Source organism: Marmota monax, unplaced genomic scaffold (assembly GCF_021218885.2).
Source record: "Marmota monax isolate L192 unplaced genomic scaffold, Marmota_monax_Labrador192_F-V1.1 WCK01_AAM20220418_F8-fsc00110, whole genome shotgun sequence".
NCBI classification, from domain to species: Eukaryota; Metazoa; Chordata; class Mammalia; order Rodentia; family Sciuridae; genus Marmota; species Marmota monax.
Window position 1 is genome coordinate 5,760,144 of NW_026694633.1, and position 17,556 is coordinate 5,777,699.

Here is a 17,556-nt window from a genome sequence, read left to right on the forward strand (position 1 = left end):
GATCAAATGTTCTGGATATTGAGTTCATTATTTCCAGACTGGGTCTTCATCAAGGGGATTTTAGCCACATGCCTAAGGACTCAATCTTATTATGAGCCAACCTGATGAATAGTATCCTGATAGTTTTGAAGATTGAGAATTAAGAGACTCAGGAAGATTCAGTGGAGGGAGGTTGTAGGGGATTGAAGGGCAAAGGAGGAGAGACACTTAGTGATCATATTTATGCCCTGATCAAGGGAGTGTAGAGTGGGGAGAGACCAGGGTAAGTCTTTGGTTCATTTTCCAGAGATACTTTACAGTAACTGTGGAGGCTATCTGTTAAGATTTTTTTTTTCAACGTTCCCAGTGAGGTCTTGGATATTTGGTAGTAAGCCTCATCTCCCCCAAAACACATAAATCTCTCTCTCTCTCTCTCTCTCTCTCTCTCTCTCTCTCTCTCTCTCACACACACACACACATATTTAAGAGAAAAAATTTTGATGGTTTTCTTTAGATGTTTCAAGATCAAAGGAAAATTATAACTTGAGTTTATGATTTTTGTATTTCACATTTTTAAATATTTCACAAAGTAGTGTCCATAATAGTTCAGCACAAATGAGCTAAGTGTGGTTCCCTGTTAAATTTTCCCAATATTAAGCTGAGGGAGTACCTTCTGAGCTCAAGATAAATGCTTAGTTTTCAACAAATGGGACGAATTCAAACTAAAAATTTTTTTCTCAGCAAGAGAAATAATATGCTAGGTGAATAGGGAGTCTACATCCTGAGAACAAATTTTTACCCCTCAAACATCAGATAGAGCTCTAATCTCTAGAGTATACAAAGAACTCAAAATGTTAAACAACAAAAAAGCAAATAACCCAATCAACAAATGGGCCAAGGACTTGAACAGAAATTTCTCAGAAGAGGATATACAATCAATCAATAAATACATGAAAAAATGCTCTCCATCTCTAGCAATCAGAGAAATGCAAATTAAAACCACTCTAAGATACCATCTCACTCCAATAAGAATGGCAGCCATTATGAAGTCAAACAACAATAAGTGCTGGCGAGATGGAGGGGGGGAGGTATACTCATACATTGCTGGTGGGACTGCAAATTGGTGCAGCCAATTTGGAATGCAGTATGGAGATTCCTTGGAAAACTGGGAATGGAACCACCATTTGACCCAGCTATTCCCCTTCTCAGACTATACCCAAAAGACCTAAAAAGAGCATACTACAAGGACAAAGCCACATCAATGTTTATAGAAGCACAATTCACAATAGCTAGAATGTGGAACCAACCTAGATGCCCTTCAATAGATGAATGGATTAAAAAAAATGTGGCATTTATACATAATGGAATATTACTCAGCACTAAAAAATAACAAGATCATGGCATTTGCAGGCAAATGGATGGCATTAGAGCAGACTTTGCTAAGTGAAGTTAGCCAATCCCTAAAAAACAAATGCCAAATGTCTTCTCTGATATAAGGGGGGTGACTCAAAATGGTATAGGGAGGAAGAGCATGAGAAGAAGACTACCACTAAATAGGGAAGAGAGGTGGGAGGGAAAAAGAGGGAGAAGGGGAGTTGCACGGAAGATGGAAGGAGAACCTCATTGTTATACAGAATACATTTATGATGTTGTAATGAGAAAAAGAAAAAAAGTGTGTCACATTAGATTGGATAGAGAGAAAGGATGGGAGAGGAGGGGAGGAGTAGGGGGGATAGGAAGGGCAGCAGAATAGAATAGACAATATGATTGATGTATGTACATTCCATATATGTATTATATGTCAAAATACATTCTGCTGTCATGTGTGACTAAAAAAAAAATAAAAATAAAAATTTAATTAAAAAAGATAAATGCTTAGTTTTGAACAATCAAATGTCAGGAGGAATGCTCCTTTGATTGGAATGATCTTGCTGATTAGGTCTTTGCATTATATGTCCTTGCCAACACCCTATAGGGACACAAAGGCAGACCTATATGCCACTGCCACAGAGGATCCCTGAGAGAGAAAAATACCTTGAATCCAGATCTGACTCTTTTTAAGGAGACAGACTAGGGATGGCGATGAGGGTTAGGACCCTTACCAGGGACCAATGGCCTACGCCTGAGTATGGAAGGAGGAAAGTATGATATGAAAATTTTTATGGGTCTTTTGGACACAGGAACTCAGGTCATGATTATCATTCTTGCCCTCTTCTGTGGGCCCAAGATGTCAAGGGACCATGAAAGATTCAGAACCAACCCTATCACACATGGAAGGAAAGTCACTATGCACTGGAGTTTCCTTGGCACAATTAGCATATCAGTGACTGTGGTTGCCACTGCTAAGTGCCTGTACACAAGGCACACATCACTGATTTGGGGATAGGTTCCACCTAACGGTTTCACTGGGGTAATCATCAAGGAATATGTTACCTCTCAAAAAACCACATGAATTGCCTCTGCCACAGAAAGTGTTTTAGATCGACAATGTCACATCTCATGTACAGAAAAAAAATAAAACTATTTTGATTTGAGTTAGTGGTGACTGAGGTCTTTCATGGCCCACAATTTCCTAACTTTCCCAACTGAAAGCCTAGTTGGGCCTATAAGAAAAGTGTCCAAGACACAAAAGTTTTGTAACAAACTACTGCCAACTCAGCTGTCTGTGTCACCACTTACTCCAACCTTAATGACATTATTTCAGAGAGTGCTTGTTCAAATATAGTTGCACTTGGTACTCTGCTGTTGACCTAACCAATGTTTTCTTCTCATTTCCTTAAGGAATACTGGCCAAGACCATTTCACCTTAATGTGGCTGGGGATGCTGCACATATTTACTGTCTTCCCCCAGAGCTTTCCCGCCATCTGTCACCAGTGAGTATGATTGGACTTACATAAGGCTGAAATCCAGCCAAGGTCCTTTGTCTAAATTACATTTATGATGCTATTTTGGTTGGTTCAGATGAAAACATCTGAGGAAACCCAGGCAATGTGATACCGGAAATGACCTTAAATGGTTTGGTCATGTATTTTGATAAGATCCAGGGATCAGACCAACAAGGAAGGACCAGACTAACAAATCACCTTGTTTCAGACATGATTTGAGCCAGAGTCTTGGGAAATTCCAACCAAAGTTAAGAATAAACTCCTGACATGAGTGTTCCCAATCTCTAAATAGAAAGCACAATACCTGGTGAGGCTATCTGAATACCGGGGAGAACATGATCCATACCTGGGCATTTTCCTTTCTCCCTGTGTCATGGACAGTGCCCTTGCCATAGGGTCAGGAAAATGGAAAACAAAAAAGCAAAAACCAAACTAAATAAAACACTTGATGTGGGGGACAAGATTCATGGCAAAAAAAAAAATTGATCCAGTGAGGTGGCAAAATATGTGTCACCCAAGTGGATAGACATAATAAAGGCCTTTATCAAACCAAGAACAACTAAAACAAGCAGATTAATGCAGGCTGCTCCAGACTGTTAGCCACTGTAACTTGTTGGGTTCACCAATGAACAGAGCGTGAAACTTCAGCCCACATGCAGGACTGGACACACACCTGAGGGCTTTCATTTGTGAAAACAAAAGTTACAGTGGTCACGGGGAACTCCTTCCAAGAAAAACAAAGAACCCATAAAAGCACATTGGGACACATCTTACCTGGCCTAGCTCTCACCCACGTTTGACAAATGAACCACATTGGGCTCATTTCACTCCCATCCCCAGTTGGAAGTTAAATGATGTCTTACTGTGGTGAACAGCTATTCCAAATTTGAAAGGTGGTTTGCCCTATGGATATGGGGACCACCATCTGAGCCATTGTGAAATACCTGTGCCAAGTATTGGCATACCCCATAGCATATAAATGGACCAGGGAATGTTCTTCATAGTAGAGGTACTCAACAATGGACATAAGCCCATGGTATCTGATAGATGATGATACAAGCCCCACATCATCCTCAAGCCAGTGTCATGACAGATGTCCCAAACAGGAGGCTGAAGCAACTAGGGATTACACAGGGTATCCCTGAAGGCTTGAAAACAAGATTGAAGAAAGTTGTCTGGACCCTAAATACAAACATGCAGCAGAAGGAAACCACAACTTGAAATTACTTGTTTGAAAATAATGAAAATGGAAGAGAAAAGCACCTTGTATACATGTGGGTCTTATTGTTGATATTCTATATGTGTCCTCATCACCCTTTTCTCTTTCTTCCAATTGGAATGGAAATCTGAAGAGTAGCAAGTGGTCTGAATGGCTACCCTACATGATGACCAGGCTCCCACCTGGAAGTCATGTTACCCAGTAGAACCTCCCTGACTTGGACCTCTCACTTCTTAAGGAATTCTCCTCCTCCTCCTCCTCCTCCTCCTCCTCCTCCTCCTCCTCCTCCCCCTCCTCCTCCTCCTCCCCCTCCTCCTCCTCCCCCTCATCCTCTCCCTCCTCCTCTCCCTCCTCCTCCTCCTCCTCCCCCTCCTCCTCTCCCTCCTCCTCTCCCTCCTCCTCCCCCCCCCCCCCCCTCCTCCTCCTCCCCCTCCTCCTCTCCCTCCTCCTCTCCCTCCTCCTCCTCCCCCTCCTCCTCTCCCTCCTCCTCCCCCTCCTCCTCTCCCTCCTCCTCCTCCTCTCCCTCCTCTCCCTCCTCCTCTCCCTCCTCTCCCTCCTCCTCCTCCTCCTCCTCTCCCTCCTCCTCTCCCTCCTCCTCTCCCTCCTCCTCTCCTTCCTCTCTTTCCTCCTCCTCCTCCTCCCCCTTCTTTTTTGGTGGTGCTAGGGATTGAACCCAGAGCCTTGTGCATGCCAGGCAAGCACTCTACCAACTGAGCTATATCCCCAGTGACCTCTCATTTCTTAGAAGGGACTTTCAAGGGGTCGTGGAGAGGAGGTTACCTATCACTTATGCAGCCAAAGTAACAGTTGAAGTCATGGGGCATGATGAGGTAGTTACCAATGTCACCTATCTAGTTGGCTTCGGTGACCACATACGACTGGGAAGTAAAAATTGGCAGAATCATAACTCCTGGGTAAGGCCAGACAGATAATATTTGTATTCTTGAGCAGAGAACATCTGAAACCCCAGGAGATCTGTGGGGTGAGAGGCGATGCAAGCATTATCTTTTCTTTTTCTCATCCGTACAGAAGACTCTGATGTGCCTTGCATAATAACACTCTGATAAGAATCAGCCCAGCTCTGACAAGATGAGACAAATTCAGACCTCTCTGAATTTGGGGATTTCAGACTGATGTCCCTTTTATCCAACACACCCATTGTAGTGGCTTGGGCAGTGAAAATAACTTGGACTTTCCTCAACACCAATGAGATGCCCCACACTCACCAGCCAATGTGGTGATGGAAGACCAAATAGCCCTTAATTGGCAGAACAGCGTGACATTTTGTGCTATAGCCAACACCTCTTGTGCATATGTCAGTAATTTAGAGAAGACAAGATTGACTGGAAAAGATCCATGCTCAGATGGAATAGTGATGAGCTGTGTATTCACAGTCCCCCTTTGACTCATTTTTGGGGCTTCTTCATCTGGCTAAAGTCCTTGGCAAGTATCCAGGTACTTGGGGTTTCTGGCTGAAGACCATTCTTCAGGATTGGCCATCCTCCTGGGCCTGCTTTTCCTAGTAACTCTAATGAAATGCTGTCTCAATTGACAGGGAGGCTCTGGGACAAACCAGATCCATACAGGTTACACATGGATCCCATGGAGCCCAACTCTGCCTCCAAGTTCAGAGCTGGTGGATGATCCTACCACATTTGATATATTTTATCTGCTCTTTCTTCATCTGAGCAAGGGTCAGACTTGGACTGTTGGCAAAAGCAGCTTTGTGCATGCCATCTTCCAATTTCATTCAGTCACATAATAATGAGCCTTGGGTCTGAAAGTCTTCATCAACAAGAGTTAAGGAGCCCACACAACCTCTGCAGGACGTATTGCCAGGTGTGGGAATACCATTCCTTGTTTCAGACTCAATGTGCACTTTGTTGTTCTGTGTCAATGGCCTTTACAGAATTTCAGCCAATAGCTGCTCTTTGCTCTTATGTATATACAGAAGGCCTTAAGATGTACCTTTGCTTGGCCCCCAGATTATTTCCACACTGGATTTTACAACTTGTTATACAGAGGATGCTTGGGTAAGAGCAAAATATGAATGAATAAATGATGTTTGTATAGACTTTCAGTTTTAAGAGATACTTTTCACTATTCACAATCAGCAATCAGAGCACAGATCCCAATGATTAAAAAACAGTGTTCTTTCTTCCCACTTAGGATCCTGAAGCCCATAAGTAAGCTGCTCCGAGAACATCTATACAGCCCCTTACCAAGTGTCTGAAGGTGGGGAACTAGAACTGAAATGAGGTACAATATACCACCCAAACCTTCTTTTAGAAGTTGAAATCTGTCTGTCAGCTTTTCATCAACATGATTGAAATACCTGACATCAATACTTAGAAGAGGAAAGACATTTTGGGTCATGGTTTTAGAGTTTTCAGTCTATGGTGGGATGGCTCTGTTGCTTTGGGCCAAAGAGGAGACAGAACATGGCAGAGGGACATGGCAGAGGAAAGCTTCTCGGCTCATGGCAGCCAGGAAGGAGAAAGGGAGAGAGAGAGAAAGATAAAAAATAAAGAGAGAGTGTAAGAGGCCAGGGACAAGATTTACCCTTCTACCACATGCCCCCTGTGACCTACTGGCTGCAAGCAGGCCTCATTTCTGATAGTTTCCACTGCCTCTCCATAATGCCGCCAAATTACTAATCCAGCAGAGGATTCATTCACAGACAAGGTCAGAGTCCTCATGATGCAGTCACTGCCCCAAAGCCCCACCTCCAAACATTGTTGTATTGGGGACTAAGACTTCTACACATAAGCCTTTAGGTATACTTCGTATCTAAACCATACAACCATAACAGAAACTTCCAATCCACTTCAGAGTTTGAAAAAAGTTATGTATGATTCTGCCAATTCAATTGATTCCTATTCCATCATCTTCTCAGAATCTTCTCATAGTTTTGTTTTTTTGCATACAAGTAAAAATTACACAATAGCCACACACAATTCTTATTTGAAGAATATTTTAAGAACACATTTGAGTATAGAAATATAATAACAACTTCTTCCTCTTTGAGTGTCTTCGTATAGTGAAACCACAGAGAAACAAAAGATACCCCTTAACAACAACAACAACAAAAAACTTGAAAAAGAAACTTAGCTTCTGTTTGTTCCTGGAATAGAATTTGAGTTAAATAATTTAGTAAGGAAGTCCGCTTCCTCTTAGAAAGCAATGAAATCAAAACAAGTCTGATGTACAAAAGTCAGATAAATAATTTTGGTTTACAAAGAATCCTATGGTGGAGATGATAGTCATGTAATTAGTTTTACTTGCTATTAAAATTATACTTTTTCTTCTCATAGCAGTCTCAAAGACTTTCAAAGTTAGGGGCTTATATATCTCATTGGTTCAAACACTCAAAATGTTGCAAGATTGACAATATGAATGAGTTTTACATTCTACAGGAGTAAATCTTTAGTCAACTGTGGTTTGGAATTGTGAAGCCATCAAATATCATATGTGTCATATCAACTTCTTTTTAAAATTTCCTTATGAATTGCCACATGGAATGGATTTTTCCAGAGTCCTTGAGGAACATAAATGAACCTAAAAATGTCTCTCACTTTACAATAGTGGCCAGACTTTTCTGTTTATGCAACACCTTTACCTACATGGAGCAGGTTAAGTCATGGTGGGGTGGGCAATTCAGACAAAGTTGAAGATGTTCATAAACACACCTGACCACTCTACCTGAAGCTCACTCTAGCTATATAAATCAGATTCCTTAAACTACCTTCTTTGCTATTTCAGCATCATCCCAAACAAAAAAGAAATTTGATGCACTAGTTGATTTGATTGTACATGCAAATTTACAAGGAATTACATATTGGGCAAATCTATAATGATATGTATTCACCTTTGTTGCATCATAAAGAATGTTACTGCCTTAAATATTCACTGTGCTCTGCCTGTTTGTGCCTTTCTCCTCCCAATAGCTTCCATTTATCTAAATAAATATTTGCTTACTACCCAATCATCTTATAGAACACCCATGACTTGCAAATGAACTTTGGGAAACAATGGTTGTAATTACCATGGACAAATGGCTAGAGTCATTCTAAAGAGAAAGAAGCAATTTGAATTTTGCTGAGAAAGAATCATTCTTTCTTCTAAGGATGGCCTCACTGGTGGAATGTGATTCTAGAGATGCTGATATTCGTGTGGTCACCCCATGCAGAGCTAGCCCTCATGAGAATGAGGTCAACACGGATGGGGGAGGGTATAGATGAAGAGAGAAAAAGAGAAAGTGAGGGTGAGAAAGTGGAGCAGGAGGTGGGGGGGGGGTAGGGAGAAAGAGAGAGGTGGGAGATGTCTGTCTGTATCTTTTGTTTGGGGATTTAGTTAAGCCAGAGCCCAGACTCATCCATAGACCTTTCAGTTACATAAGCCAATACATGTTTGACTAAGCCCCCAGTTGGATTTCTGAATATCTCAAAAGGTCATAGTTAGTCTATGAAAATGAGGATTTATCTGAGCCAGACCCTAAATAATGGCTATCCTGGATGAAGAGGGAAGATTCGTGGAAGGTGATAGCAAAGTAACCAACTATTACCTGCTGTTTTTTTGCTGGACTTTACTTTCTAGAACAATTTTAGGTTCACAATAAAGTTGAGCAGAAAGTAGAGAGAGTTCTCGTATATTTCCTGCCCTCAATGACTGTACAACATTTCCCATTGTTGTGGTTTGCATATGAGGTGTTCCCCAAAAGCTCCTGTGTTAATGCAGGCATAATCAGAAGTGAAATGATCAGATTATAAAAGCCATCATCAGTCCACTCTAGTTCGAATGGATAAACTGGTTGGTGACTGTAGTCATGTGGGATGTGGCTAGAGGAGGTAGGTCACTGGTGGCATGCCCTGGAAGGGTACATCTTCCCTGGGGCCCCTTCCTTACTCTCTCTCTGCTTCCTGGCTGCTATGAGCTGAGCATTTCCCTTCACTGTGCCCTTCTGCCATGTTCTGCCTCACCTTGGGCTCAGAGCAATGGAGTTGACTGACCATGGACTAAATCCATGAACCAAAATAAACTTTCCCTCCTCTAACCTGTTCTTGACAGGTATTCTGATCACAGTGGTGCAAAGCCAACACATCTACTATAAACCTCCTACACTAGAGTGGCATATTTTTTATAACTGATGAACCTATATTGACATATCATTATCACTCAAAGTCTTTAGTTTTCATTAGGGCTCACTAATTAGGGACTATCCATTTCTATGGATTTTGACAGGTATGATGACATGGATCAACCATTAGAGTATCATACAGAATAGTTTCACTGCCCTAAATGTCATCTGTGCTCTGCCTATTTATCCATCCCCTTCTATTAATACCTGGTCATCACTGATCTTTTTTACTGTCTCCATAGTTATGCCTTTCCAGAATGTTAGATAATTGAAAATCCATAGTATGTAAGCTTTTCAGATTGTCTTCTTTTACTAACATGCATTTAAATTTCCTCCATGTCTTTTCACGAATTAATAGCTTATTTCTTTTAGCACTGAACAATATTCCATTGTCTGCATGTACCACGGTTTATTTATCCATTTACCTACTGAAGTATATCTTGGTTGCCTTTTGGTAAATATGAATCAGGCTGCTCTAAACATCTGTGTTCAGGTTTTTGCATGGGCATAAATTTTCAACTCCTTGGGTTATACCAAGCTCGTGAATACTTAATAAGATGGCAAAAGCATGTTTAGTTTTGTAAGAAGCAGATGAACTGTCTTTCTTAGACTTTTTTGACGACTAAAGCAAAATACTATAAACTGGGTAGCTTGCACACAACAGAAATTTGTTTCTCACAGTTCTAGAGGCTAGAAAGTCCAACATCAAGGCACTGGATGATTCTGTATCTGGTAGTCTATGGTCTAATTCATAGATAGTAGATGCTAATTATGTCCTCACATGGCAGCATGGACTATCTCTCTCTCTCAGGTCTTTTTTTTATAAGAGCAATAATTCCATTTATGAGTGATCTACACTCATGAATTTTGGGGAGACATAAACATTCAGTCCATCGCACTGTCTTCTAAACTGGCTGTACCATTTTGCAATCCCATCAACAATGAATAAAATTTCCTGTTGTTCCACGTTAGGGTTCCATGTTAATGCTGGAGTGTTCAGAGGTGAAATGATTAGATTATGAGAGCTGTAACCTAATGGGTGGGTTAATCCATTTGATGGGTTAATAATTTGAAAAGACTAGTGGGTGTAAATATAAGAAGGTGGGTCAAGACTGGAGGAGGTGGGTCACTGGGGGTACACCTTGGAGATAATATCTCCTGCCCCTTGGGTCCTTCCTCTTTCTTTCTGCTTCCGGGTACCATGTGGTGAGTAGCTTTTCTTCATCATGCTGCCTCACCTTAAACCCAGAGAGTAAGTCAGCTGACTGAGACCCTGAAATCATGAACCAATAGAAACTTGAGATCTAGAGAAGTTTGATTCTTTAGTCCCTAATACATCCTTGTTTCCTGGTATATCCTCTCTTCCTTTGAGTTCTGTCAATTCCTTTGAAGTAGCCATCTCTGATTCATTTCACCACACTCTTAATTTCAGGGGAAGTCTGGAAATCGGATTCTCCTTTCCCCGGTGTGCATGATTCACGTGGAGTGAGCATTTACAGCTGTTGTCTGCATGAGCAGGTAGGTCTATGCTCTGCCAGTTGTTAGATATTTTGAACATCATGTCTAATTGGGAGGAGGATATTTGTCTAGGTTGTCCTTTGAATATATTTTTTTGGTTCTTGGACAATCATCTTAATATATAACTGACTCCTGTATGGCTTCAAGGGTAGTTATACATCTAAACTTTAGTCAAATATTGGGAAAATATGGCATTTTATCTAATGTTTAAGCCGGAATAAAGTCATAAATAAACAACCGCTGTGTGGAGCTCAGGAAGGCTTGATTGAGCCACTAGTCCTCATTTTCTGCTTATATAAAATGAGAGGGTTGGAATCTTTAGAGCTCTAAATTTCTATGATCTGTTTGGAATAAGGAAAAGTGAAAATGAAAGTACTAGTAAAAAGTAATACACTTCTGTAAAGCATGCCAATTCCTGTAAATCCCAGAAAATGGGCACACCCTTGAAACTTGGCAAGGAAGACAGTTAATTAAATAACTATTCACCTGCGCACACACACTCAGACACACACACACTGGTGAAAAGCCCTTTGTTTTCAGGTGAAGTAGGTCTGATGAACTCAGCGTGAGACAGTGTTATTGGCATCTTCCCTGGAAAATGAACTTTTAGTAACTGAAACTTTTCAGACCAGGCTGACAATATTTAAGGCGGGTTTTGCCTGCCTATCTAGGCATGCCCAAGCTTATATGTTTATGTATTTGCTTACTCTAGTATGCACATATTCTGGAAATTCTTACCAGTGTGGCTAACATGTATCCATGTTATTTCTTCTTCTTTTTCCCCCCCTTTCTGACTCTATTTTTAGAGACAGATGAAAATTAAAGAAAGTAGAGAAGAGAGTAAAGAAATAAAGAAATAAAAAGACAATATTCAAGGTAAGGATTTAGTTCTGTGTCTGTGAACAACACCTCTTTAATGTATTTGCTAGAAAATACAAAACATGGCAAGAATATAGTAAATTTTCTTCAGAAAAAAGCAGACATTTCTTCTACTTTTCTTCTTGACATAGAAAAAATATTTACTTATTTATTTTCCCTCAGTGCACTTTTTTCTTTGAAATAATAATTTCTCAGAGAGACCTTTGGGTGTTAAAAATATTAGAACTGAATCCTTTTAATTGTGACATTTTTGTTTTCACAAAGAAGAAGGTGCTATGTCTTGACAGGAAAGGCAAAGCATTAAAAGAATATAATTTTAGTTCCTATTTGCTTGGGTAGAAACAGAAAACAGTTGATCATTACTTCTACTTTTCTCCTACATGTAGCTATCACTGTCTTGCTCAGCCCTGGTGAAGAAGCAGGGCTTTCTGGCACTCAGAGCTCCTGCTACAGGAAGGCAGAGTAGCCTTAACTAACCCATTCTGTCCCATTGTCACAGATGTGGAATCCCTGCAAAAATTTAAATACAGTATATAATATATAATATGTAATACATAATGTAATTATATATTATATAACATGCAATTGTGTAATAGTAAGAAGATAATCATAATAGAGTGATTAACTATAATAATATTAATTAGTGTTAATAAATATAATAATATAGACAAGCTTTAAATTGTGGTTTCCAATTTATTTGACTGCACTTGTGTCAATTCCATTAGAATATCTGCAGAACTAAAAACTTCGGATTTAAGCAGCAGCAGCTACCTAGGGTATTCTGTCCTGAGGATCTAAAACTGAAATAGAAAGGAAATGTCAAGTTCTGTCTGAACAGTGGTCTACTTTATGCTTTGAATTTTTAGGCCTTGCTGCTCTGCCGCTGCAACTTATTTTTAAAATGGACATGTTTCTTTTCTCTTCCTCTCTCCCGCTCCTCCCTGATCTTTCCCCCTCCCTAATCTCAGGGGAAACAGGATTACCTTTCTTCCCCATCCTAGGCAGATTCATCTGTCCTTGAGTACACACTCAAGGAAATAAATAATCCAAACTTTGGGGATGGCACCAGAAAATCTCAGAAATGACTGTCCCCCAAATTCACAAGTGGATTACAACTCTAGACAGAGAACATGTGGAACGAAGTTTTTGAATCACCTCTTTAAAGCTCCCTGTTCCTGCTGATGGGCAGAATCACAGCCGTTGGGACAGGAGTTCCCTGTGTTTTTCCTTTGCTAATAAAGCAATAAACCTTCTTTTTCCCTTTTCTCAAAACCATATCCTCATTATTGGATTGGCATTGGGGACAAGGACCAAGCTTTGGCAACATGTCCACTAAATATCCCAGAGGATTTCCTTAAACACTGGAGCCTGAGATGGCAGACTCTTCCTAAAGCCCTTACCTTTCCGAGCTTGGAGTGCTCAGCAGAAAGATATACAGGGGTTCAGAAGCCAGAGACTGGTTGCTCCTCTTCCTTTTCCTGCCCAACAAAAGTGAGCATCTGGGTCCATGTGTCTGAGCCACAGTAATGTATATGGTGGTGTGTGCTGTGGAAGGAGCATTCTGGAGCTGGAGTGGAGAAAACTATTTTAACATATCCCTGGAGATGTAAGGATGGTGCTGGCTTTGCTCTGAGCACAGCAAAGACCAAGCAAAAATTGACCTTAAACTTCTAGAAACTGCAGCATTCCACCCAAGCAAAACACTCTATGTGACTTAAGGCAGTGAAGGTTGTTTACAGTTGCAATTTGTGATGTTTTTCTATCAGTTTCAAAGTCTAACAGAGGTAGGATTTCCTGTTCAAGCTGTTCCAATTCATCAAGAGACTTTAAATGAACTTTTCCCCCATTAGTTTCTTCCTCTTCCTTTTCCAATTTTCCACACCCTCCCAAAGACAATGCAGATAGAAAACACTCTGGGTTTTCCAGATATTTTAGTCCGCTTTTTCACTGCTGTGATTGAAAGACCTGACAAAAATTAATAGAGCAGGAAAAGTTTATTTTGGGCCTCACGGTTTCAGAGATTTTAGTCCATAGTCAGCTGGCTCCATTCCTGGGGGTTCCAAGTAAGGCAGAACATCATGGCAGAAGAGTGTGTCAGAGGGAAGTGGTTCAAGACATCACACTGAAAAGCAGAAATTGAGCTCTGCTCAACAAAGACAAAATATATTCCCCAAAGGCGTGCCCCCTCCTCCACCACACCCTACATGCCTACAGTTAATCCATTTCAGGGGACTAATTCACTGATAGGGTTAAGGCTCTCATAACCTGATCATTTCAGTCTAAACCTTCTTGCATTGTCTCACACATGAGCTTTTGGGGGACATATATCTAAACCATAACACTAGTAGAAAGAAATCTTACTTTAACAACTAGATAGCAAAATAAATACCAAGATAACCAGGTACAGTGACCCATGCCTGTAATCTCAGTGACTTGCGAGCCTGAGGCAGGAGGAGTTTGAGGCCAGCCTCATAAATTTAGGGAGATCCTGTCTCAAACTCAAAACATAAAAAGGACTGTGGACAATACTCAGTGGTAAAGTGTCCCTGGGCTCAATTCCTAGTAGAAGAAAAAAAAAAAGATAAACATAAAATGGGCATGTCCTAATTTCAATATTTGGTTTGTTATTGTTTTGCAGTGCTGGAGATGAACCCAGGGTGCTTTGCCACTGAACTATATCCCAAGCCCTTTTTACTTAGAGATAGGTTCTTGGTAAATTGCCAAGGCCAAGGCTGACCTCAAAATTTATGCTCCTCCTTCCTCATTCTCTGGAGTAGCTGGGGTTATAGGCATGTGCTACTGTGCCCAGGACATATTCTTTTTTTTTTTTTAATTTAAACCAGAGTGCTTAACCACTGAGCCACATCCTCACTCGTTTTTAATTTTTTTTTTTTATTTTGAGATAGGGTCACGCTAAGTTACTTAGAGCTTCTTTAAATTGGTGAGACTGGCTTTGAACTTGTGATCCTCTAACCTCTGCCTCCCAACCCTCTGGAATTACAGGCATGCACCACCATACCTGGCCCAGCACAGAGTCTTAAAATACAGAAGTGTTTTTGCTATCTTGCTGTTCTCTTAGGTAAGAGCCATGTACTCCTCGTCCTCTTCCTTCCTCAGGTGGAAGAGACAGTGTGCCAATTCAGGGGGCAGTGAAGCCATTTGAGTTCACCTGTGCAGGTTTGTTAGAAACTGCTCACTTGAGCAGCCATCAGTGAATTAGTGGAAAGTGAAACTGGCAGAAAATTAGTTTGGAATTTCCCAGAAACTGGGTGGAATACATTACAGATGAATTTTGAACTGAGTCCAAGATGACAGGCTAGCTTATTATCATATGCAACTAATTAACTGAACAAAAGCTATTGAAGCCTACAAAGACAAAAAAAAAAAAATCTTTACATGCATGGAAAGGATATCTTAATGGATTCATTTGTTAATAGATGAGGGGAAAGGACACAAAAATAAAACAGCCAGCTTGAGATAGAGCTCTAAGTTCAGAATTTCTAGCCAGGGGTTTGAGTACTTTGTTTTTATTTATGGTTACTGCTTTTCCTTATTAGTTGCACAGAAGTAAAGGATTTTGTGGTTTGTTTGTTTTTTTCCTTGCCCTGTGATTACTGGGTCCAAATTTTAACCCTGTTGTTTTGGGTTATTATCTGTCCTGTCAGGTGGAGGAGGACACATGTGTTGGTGAGTTAAGAGGGGCAACATGAGCAGGAATGAGGTAAATCCAATCATTTTAGGCCTTGTTAGAATAAATAGTATAGGTCTGAAGATCCCTTGGTTCTGTGAGAACGGTAAAAGGTCTCGGCTGAGTGGTTGCCATGGTCTTAGCCCTCCCGGACACAGAAGGACAATAAAGACTTAATTCCAAGAAATAGAAAGTCAAACTAGCAAAGCCACTGAAAGAAAACAACTCAGGCTAATTTTCACAGAATCTGTTAGTTAACTGCCTTTTATGGCTCTTCCAAATATCACGCTCTATGGGACAGAGAACCCTGAGGCATTTTTTTTCCCAATAGAGTTCAGACATCAGAAACCTCTCCAAAGTGAGGACAAGCGTGATCACGAAGCTCTCTCTTGCTGGTGTGGTGGGCGTGACTTTTAGAAGGGAGACACCAAAATACTTCACCTGGAAAATGTCATAATATGAGGACTTATATTTAGACCTTAACTTTGCTAATAAATTTCTTTTCTGATTTCTCCTGCCCTCTTTTCAACTTCAAAAGTCACAGGGGCATAGAGCAAAAATCACTGCACCATAATATAAAGGAGGTAGCCCTGGGCACAGCACTGCTGCTTCTAAACTCTGGGTCCTTGGACAAGCCATCTCTGCTCCCAGAGCCTCAGACCTCTACTTGCTTTCCTGCTACTTCAAACAGCGGTAGTGAGAGCCAAATTCGATGTATGTGAAGACGTTTCGCCACTTATGTATGCCCTATGTGGACACAAAGCATGATTATTAATATAACACTGACCAACTAAAAGGGTCCAGACATCATTTTCTCATTCAAAGGACTGAGGAGTAGAGAGTAAAAGAAATCACAGTGCATTTCTGAATGCACTTTTGAAGTTGTGGGAGGCAAACTGAACTAAAAAGAGTAGACTCTGGGAACAGCCAGACATGAATCCAAACACTACCACTTTGCAGATCTCGTATCTGCTCTGTGCTCTATGATGTTATCTGTAAAGGGAAGAATCTCTTTGCAAAATGCCTGATGAAGAGTATGGACACAATAAATAACTTACACCTCTAAAGTTCTTCACAAAAAAAACAGAGATAGAAGACACTCCTTAGCCATAAGGGCCAAAGTTGTAATAGGAGCACATTTCAAGGTAAATACTGAATATAATTATTTTAAAATTAACAAAATCTTTATAATTAACTGCAGCTATGCACTAATTCTTAGTCCAAAGAATGTTGAGGCGTTGATTTGTCATGGAGAGGAGACACTTTCTTGAATAAAACTGTAGGACAGCAAATTGCAATATCATTTTAAATCATGTTACCCTTGTGTAACACCATCAACCATGGATTGTATTAACCAAAACATTTTTTTAAATACTCTTTTTTTGTTGTTTAAAGATGTTGATGGACCTTTATTTTATTCATTTATTTATGTGTGGTGCCCAGAATTGAACCCAGTGCCTTGCACATGCTAGGCATGTGGCTCTGCCACTGAGCCCCAGCCCCAGCCCTTTATCAAAACATTTTAAAAAATTAAAATCAATGTTTTTAATTAGTTTCCATTGCTATTTAACCAGCCTGTTTTGGAAGCATTTGTGTGTCATGATCCTAACCCATTTTTCTGTTTAGTGATTATTTTTCTGATTCCTTATCTATTTATTTTTCTTCAATTTTTACTCAGTCTCTTGATACAGGTCAGGAAATTGAAGCAGTTCCACAAGATAAATTTTATCCAATTTCATGAAATTCTGCATATTTTGCAAGAATCCAACTCTGCTATCTATAAGATTGGTGTTTAAAATATCCTGCAGCTTGTAAAAGACAGACTGGAAAAACGTTGTCTTGGGCAGAGATGATCATTCAAGCTAAGCAGGAAGGTTGTTTCAGAGAGGAAAAATTGTGTGAGTATTTGGTTCATTGATAAATAGTTTCAAGTAATGACAAACTTTTCCTCTCTGTATAACCATGGAATATATTTCTTCATGTTTAATCATGGCGTAAAGGAATTTGGGTAATAAAAACTGGATATGAAGGAAATCTGATAATTCTACTTTTTCTTTTTAAATATTTTTTGGTTGTTGGTGGACATTTATTTTATTTATTTGTATAAATCGAACCCAGTGCCTCACACATGCTTGGCAAGCACGTTACCACTGAGCCACACCCCCAATCCCTAATTCTACTTTTTCTAACAAAGAATTTGTTTCTGAATTTCTTGGCCCAGTTGTAGTGGATTTAGTCTGAATCTCATTT

The 17,556-nt window shown here is 40.2% G+C and overlaps 2 long non-coding RNA genes across 8 annotated transcripts in view; one reads left to right on the top strand and one right to left on the bottom strand.

The window, feature by feature from the left end:
• LOC124078230 (uncharacterized) overlaps positions 1 to 17,348 on the top strand; it is a 54,047-nt gene extending 36,699 nt beyond the window's left edge. For 2 of the 7 annotated variants that reach the window (XR_009224751.1, XR_009224749.1), the window contains 7 exons: positions 2,761 to 2,853; positions 6,254 to 6,343; positions 10,654 to 10,739; positions 11,546 to 11,615; positions 14,622 to 14,697; positions 15,284 to 16,451; positions 16,985 to 17,348. This is a non-coding gene — a long non-coding RNA (uncharacterized LOC124078230). The remainder of the gene's footprint in view (positions 1 to 2,760; positions 2,854 to 6,253; positions 6,344 to 10,653; positions 10,740 to 11,545; positions 11,616 to 14,621; positions 14,698 to 15,283; positions 16,452 to 16,984) is intronic. The other 5 variants (XR_009224750.1, XR_006846847.2, XR_006846846.2 and 2 more) reach the window with 5 other exon arrangements.
• LOC124078232 (uncharacterized) lies at positions 13,594 to 14,849 on the bottom strand. Its single transcript, XR_006846852.2, has 2 exons — positions 14,638 to 14,849; positions 13,594 to 13,740 (listed from the first exon to the last, which is right to left on the bottom strand). It is a non-coding gene; the product is annotated as an uncharacterized LOC124078232 (long non-coding RNA).
• Positions 17,349 to 17,556: the final 208 nt, after the last annotated feature.